The sequence below is a fragment of the Bos indicus x Bos taurus genome, chromosome 12 (assembly GCF_003369695.1).
Source record: "Bos indicus x Bos taurus breed Angus x Brahman F1 hybrid chromosome 12, Bos_hybrid_MaternalHap_v2.0, whole genome shotgun sequence".
NCBI lineage: Eukaryota > Metazoa > Chordata > Mammalia > Artiodactyla > Bovidae > Bos > Bos indicus x Bos taurus.
The window spans coordinates 50401988-50409364 of NC_040087.1; positions in this window are offsets into that span (position 1 = coordinate 50401988).

A 7377-nucleotide genomic window follows, 5' to 3' on the forward strand; every position below is an offset into this window, starting at 1 on the left:
TTCCCCACCCAGAGATTGAACTTGGGTCTCCTGCACTGGCAGGTGGATTCTTTACCACTGAGCTACCAGGGAAGCCCCAGAACTATCATACAATCCAGAAATTTCACTCCTGGGTATTTTCCTGAAGAAAACAAAAACGTTACTATGAAAAGATATATGAACTCATATGTTCATTGCAGCATTATTTGTTATAGCCAAGGTATGGAAGCAACCTAGTATCCAATGATAGATTAATGGATAAAGAAGATATGATAAATCTATGCAGTAGAATATTACTCAGTCATTAAAATAATGAAATCTTGCCAACAATATGGATGAATTTAGAAATTATTATGCCAAGTGACATAAGTCAGAGGAAGACAAATTATCATATGATTTCACTTTTAAGTGGAATCTAAAAATCAAGACAAAATAGAGAACATCCAGAGAACAAACAAACTGGTGGTTGCCAGATGAGAAGGGGGTGGGGAATGGACAAAACAGGTGAAGAGGGTTAAGAGGTCTAAACACTCATTCATACAATAACTGTCATGGAGATGTAACATACAGGACAGGGAATACAGTCAACAATACGGTAGTAACTTCGTATCTCGACAGATGGTTTCTAGACTTATTGTGGTCATTTTGTAATGTATAGAAATATTGAACCACTCTGTTGTACACCTGAAACCAACTGTATGTCAACTAAATATCAATAAAGAAATGCCTCTTGCAATTATTTGCTGTCACTGCCAACGGCACTACCATTTATTTTCCCAAACCTTCAGGCCTTGAAACTTTTAAGTCATCACCCTCCCATCTCTAACGTTTATTGCCACCAACTGACTGCCTTCAAAGCATCTCTTCTTCATCTATTTCCTTCTCTGTGTTCAGTGCTTTCTTTTGATCTTTCATGTCACACTTAACATTTACATTTAACTCTAACATTGTCTGTACTTGCCTCTCAGTGTCCAGTTATTTTAAACACATTTATTGCAGCAGTTCTTTTCCAAAACTAAAAAAAGTTCCCTCCTTTCTGTCTCATCAATTCTCCACCCACCAGCTTAGCTCAATACAAGATACAAAAACTTATATGTTGTGATTTACCACTTCAGTTCTCTCAATCTTTTCTCCAGTCAATATCAAACCTCTTAGAATGTATGATCCTCTTTCCCATCAAAGGCATGCTCTTTTTTTCCAAGGACCCAGACAGACACAAATGCTAAATATGAACAATGCTTTGACCTAGACTTAGGGAGCCCATTCTTTAGGTCTTGGTTCTGGCAATTAAGGTCTGATTATCATTAGGTGTTTGGACACCTTTGAGTTCTGGTACTGAAAGTAATAAGAGAGAATAGGCAGCAAATCCAATAGCAGTACTGATACTTTGAGCAGAATTTAGTTTGAGCCATTGAGGATGCTTTGCTTACAGAATAAATAAGTGGCTTATATAACCAGAAGCCCACATTCTCAGTGACTTAACTCAGCAAAGATATATTTATCACTGATGCCACAGTCCAACAGAAGTCAGTGAGGCAGGGTGAGGTGTGGAGAGCGAGGAGCAGTGAATAATAGGGGGACCCAGACTCCCTTAAAATTCATTTACTTTTTAATGTGACTTCTGAGGATGTGACAGTCCAGAAGGAGAGAAGAGGTGAGGGTCATGCCTAAGAGCTTTTTGTGATTCAGGCAGGGAAGTAACAGGCTTCACTTTACCCATATTCCATTAGGCAAAAGTTGGTCAAATGGCCCCAGAGTAACTGTGAAGATCTGGGAAATATAGTTCAGCTATGTGCCTGGAAAAGAGAGGAAAAGCACAGATATTGAAGATGGTTCTTTCTATCCATCCAAGGGTCCACGCACTAAAGGCTGTCTAAAACCTATTCTTAGATTTGATGTCAAATCCATACTTACTTGTTCCCACTTACATCTCTAATTCCTGTCAGGGACCGATCCTTTGAACCATTTTTATTCATGCTATTTGATCACATGTGTTCCATTATTCCATCTTCTGAATTTTGCCACCTCTGTTTGGTTTTGACTACTGTAGTTTTAGATGGATACAGAGACCACACTCTAATCCTGCCTTACTTCGTAGAACATGAGACCCAGACACTGGTATCTGATCCCTGCTTCTTGAAAGAATAACAGTAATCTCAATTAGAGCAATATTCATACTATAATTACCCACATAGAGAGTTAATAAAACTGACTGCGATCCGTGAGAGGACCTGGATTCAAATCATGCAGGGCTTGCTACTAAGTGACCCCACTGAGTTATTAACGTCCATAAGCTTCAGTTTCCTTATCTGTAAAATGGAGGTACTAACATCTTTCAGAGTTGTTGTGAGGACCAAATGAAATATTTGTTCTACACTTAGCACAAAATTGTCACATTATCAATTGAATGAGGAGGTCACCTGCATGTGTGCTCAGTCACTTCAGTCGTGTCCATCTCTTTGTGACCCCACGGACCATAGCCCACCAGGCTCCTCATGTGATTTTCCCTGCAAAAATACTGAAGTGGGTTGCCGTGCCATTCTTCAGGGGATCTTCCCGACCCAGGGATCAAACGTGCGTCTTCTGCGTCTCCTGCATTGGCAGACAGATTCTTTATAACTGAGCCACCAGAGAAGCCCTGAGGAGGTCATCTGGGTGTTGTCAAAGTGGTGCCAAATTCTTAATAACATCAAGGGAAAAATCAGTAATATTATTTAGGCAATAGCAACAGGCTGATCGGAGAAGTCAATGGCACCCCACTCCAGTACTCCTGCCTGGAAAATCTCATGGACGGAGGAGCCTGGTAGGCTGCAGTCCATGGGGTGGCTAAGAGTTGGACACGACTGAGCGACTTCACTTTCACTTTTCACTTTCATGCACTGGAAAGGAAGGAAATGGCAACCCACTCCATTGTTCTTGCCTGGAGAATCCCAGGGACGGGGGAGCCTGGTGGGCTGCCGTCTATGGGCTCGCACAGAGTTGGACACGACTGAAGAGACTTAGCAGCAGCAGCAACAAGCTGATGGGGGAGATGTATGGAAATTAGGTAACAATCTAGGAAGATTCTCTTACAAATTGCATATCTGAATCTGCTTTGTTGAGAACAAGGAAAAAAAATATCTGCTTTCATGGGACAGATAAATACACAGCAAATGTTAGGTACTACAGATCCTGTGATGGCTTTATAATGTGTCAGTTTGGCTGGGATGAATTATGTTTTCTAGAATTCCATTTCTGTGTCTTTCTGGTGAGACCACAGGAAGATAGCTGGGAGAGCCAGAGGTAAACTGCTGACCTGCCGAGTTACCCAGAGGCGTACAGCCCTGGCTGAGACTATCTTTCTCCTTCCTCCTGCTGCTTCTTCAATACCTGGTGTGCGTGTTTAGCTCCCTGATGAAGTGCCTTAGCTTCTATAGGTTACTCTTGTCAGTAAGACCAGCGACAAAAAAATGGATACAGATTTTAGTCCATCCTCATGGGGTTCCAGGTCATGCTTGTATGTTCCAGTCAACCCTTTATCTCCCCACTCTACAACCATCTCCCCCTCCCGACCATCGCCCTAGGGACACTAAGTGCCAGATGCAAATATTATGTATGTATAAAACTTCATATAATATATATAACATATATATTTATTATATTATATATGTTTATATTATGAAATATCATATTATAAATATCACATTATATATATTTATATATAAATGTATATAAATATACATTTATATATGAAATTAATATATAGTTCAGTTCAGTTCAGTCACTCAGTCATGTCCGACTCTTTGAGACCCCATGAACCACAGCATGCCAGGCCTCCCTGTCCATCACCAAGTCCCAGAGTTCACTCAAACTCACATCCATCGAGTTGGTGATGCCATCCAGCCATCTCATCCTCTGTCATCCCCTTATCCTCCCGCCCCCAATTCCTCCCAGGATCAGAGTTTTTTCCAATGAGTAAATTCTTCACATGAGGTGGCCAAAGTATTGGAGCTTCAGCTTTAGCATCAGTCCTTCCAAAGAACACCCAGGACTGATCTCCTTTAGAAAGGACGGGTTGGATCTCCTTGCAGTGCAAGGGACTCTCAAGAGTCTTCTCCATCACCACAGTTCAAAAGCATCAATTCTTTGATGCTCAGCTTTCTTCACATCCCAACTCTTACATCCATACATGACCACTGGAAAAACCATAGCCTTAAATATACATTTATATAATATATGATATCTATATAAAGATAATATACTGAATATAATATGTATAGTATTAGTTTGCTTTGTTGGTTGGCTTAGTCATGTCTGACTTTTGCAGTCCCATGGGCTATATAGCCTGCCAGGCTCCTCTGTCCGTAGAATTTCCCAGACAAGTGTTTTGGAGGGGGTTGCCATTTCCTTCTCCAGGGATAATATATATATATCCATATATAATTTCTGTGCCTAAACCCTGACCTGATACAGGTACTACAGTGTTTTTAGAGTCAAACTAGTATATAGGAAAAGGTTATTCTAGATAAAGTAGTCAGGTAAGTCTCTCTGAGAAGGTACCATTCGAGTCGAAATCTGAATGAGACAGCAAATGAGTCCTGGGAATATCTGAAGGGAAACTGTTCCAGCCGAGGGACTAGCAAGTACAATGGCCCTGGACTCTGACGTGCTAACTCAGTCCAGGCCCTGGGAAGAGTCAGATAAAACGGGAAATCTGCACAGGGGTTTGGGCTATGGGGTATCAGTAGAAGTGATAAGAAGTGTGCAGATTCAACACATATTTCGAAAGTAAAGCTGGTAGGAATTGTTGATGAAATGGATGTGAGTGTGAAGAAAAGGAAACATCAAGAATGAGTTGATTTTCTTTTCCATTGAGGAAACATATGCTAAGCCTAGGAGGATCTAAAATAAGGCATCCACTATGCTCAAGAAAACAGTCTGTTCTTTGGCACAGAGGCCATTCTCAACACCTCCTTCTTCTCCACTCTTTCCAACTCCTCATGGAAATAACTGTGCGTCTCCCGTCTTCACTCAACTTTCTGCTCCATAGAAGCAGGAATTAGTCTTCTTTGCTTTTTTTGCCCAGTTCACTTAGTGCAGTGATTTGCGGAGAATAGGGTTTACTTAAATTTCTTTGTTTGTGTTGATTCTTCTTGAAAAAGATTTGAAACATGCAATCAGTCATAAGCTTCTCTAATTCCTTCAAATCACAACACAATGGTGCTTTAAGGGTTTCTTTGCTAGAAAGCCAATATGTGGATTTGCTTGCCTGTGCTGATTTTCTGTTTGTTTGTTGTTGTTTTTTTCTTTTGGCAAATTTCAGGGATTCAATAATATACCAGGAATCAAAGATTACAAAAGAGGAAATCCTTTTATTCCTGCCATTTATTTCACAAAAGAATTAGAATTTCTTTAACAAAGACTATTCACATATTAGACGGATTTTAGGCAACTAAACTCAAATGGAACCAACCACAGCCAATTCAATATCTTACACATGTTGGGTATTAATTAACACAGTTAATTAAAGCAATTTAAAATCTCCTCCTTTCCCGATTCCATTAGCACTGGCTTTCTCAACTAATAAAGAACCTTTCTTAAGTATAATGGATTGTTATGGAAATCACAAATTGTAGAGGCATTTATGGAGAAGAAATAATTTATTCATTAATTACCAAAATTCACTGACCATAAATTTCTCACTGAAATAAAACTATGGCATTTATGCCCAGATGTACGTACTTATAAATAACTAAATAATTAAACTCACAGCCTCAGAACAAAAGCTGCACAATGGGCACAATGAGATTCAATAAGTGTCTCATGGGACAAAAATAGAACATGTAATAAAAACTATGCTAATCTGCATGGGACCCTTTCAGATCTTTTATGCTAGCAGTTTACAGAAATTCTACTTTGCTTTCCATAACTTACTTCCTACTCGCTGCCCCTTAAGAGTGACAATGAAGGTACTTCCCTGGTGGTTCAGTGGTTAAGGATCTACTTGGCAATCCAAGGGACACTGGTTCGATCCCTGGTCAGGGAACTAAACTAGAATCCCACATGCCATGGAGCAACACTGAGCCCACACTCCACAATTAGAGAGCCTGCATGCCACAACTACTGAAGCCCATGTGGCCTGATGCCTGCATACCCTGCAGTCCATGGGCGACAAGTACTGAGCCCACACACCATAACTAGAGAGTCTATGAACTGCAGTGAAAATCCAACACAGCCACATAAATAAATAAATATCTTTTTTAAAAAGAGTAACAACTATTTGGAGCATCCCAAGGCAGACAGGGTCCCTGTAGACACTGTATGGGTTGTGACAATGAGGACTTGGGTCTTCCAGTTTCCAAAGCATATCTTCTCCCAACTTCTCATTTTACCAGCATGGCCCAAGGCCTCCTCCACTGGACGTGAAGATGGAGGAAAGGGAAAGGGAGAGAGGAGAACCAGCATTTACTGAGCACCTACTATATTGAGTAACAATTGCCCAACTCCTGTTCTGAACACATTCACTACGTAGCCTTCACAATCATTGTTTCCTCTGTTTTCAAACCAAAAAAAAGAAAAAAAAAAAACTGATATTGAATGTTTAGTTGATTGCCCTGGTCACACAGGACCAGATGTTTTGTACCCCATGCCTTCTGACTCTGAAGCCTATATTTTACTCTCTGAAATTGGTGTAAGAAGAGTTCTTCAGGTGTCTGGTGTGTACCCATGCTCTGAGGCATCCTACATGGTCAGTCCTAGTGAGGTCTATAGCTCTGCATTTAGTCCACCCTGAACTAACCAGCCATCTCAGATGACAGCAGCATCCTTATGCATCAAGCTATTTTCCTCAACAACTTCTTGTCTTTGGAAAGCAAATCAGTGTATTAAAAGTAGCCCAGAGACTTCTGACATATCAGAAACCTGTTGACTATAGGATATTACACATGCTGTGTTCTTAAATGGTATACAAAAATATGTGGGAAAAGCAACAAAAATCAGCAAAGGAGCCCTTAGATGATGGGCTAGATATGAGAAGAGTGAGTAAATCTCAAAACAAATTGCAATTTCTGCTCCTTCCCACTGGAGAAGGCAATGGCAACCCACTCCAGTACTCTTGCCTGGAAAATCCCATGGATGGAGGAGCCCGGTAGGCTGCAGTCCATGGGGTCGCTAAGAGTCGGACACGACTGAGCGACTTCACTTTCACTTTTCACTTTCATGCATTGGAGAAGGAAATGGCAACCCATTTGAGTATTCTTGCTTGGAGAATCCCAGGGACAGAGGAGCCTGGTGGGCTGCCGTCTATGGGGTCGCACAGAGTCGGACACGACTGAAGCGACTTAGCAGCAGCAGCAGCTCCTTTCTACATTGATAGTTGTTTATAAGAATAACTGGGTTCGATGCACAATACTGGATGCT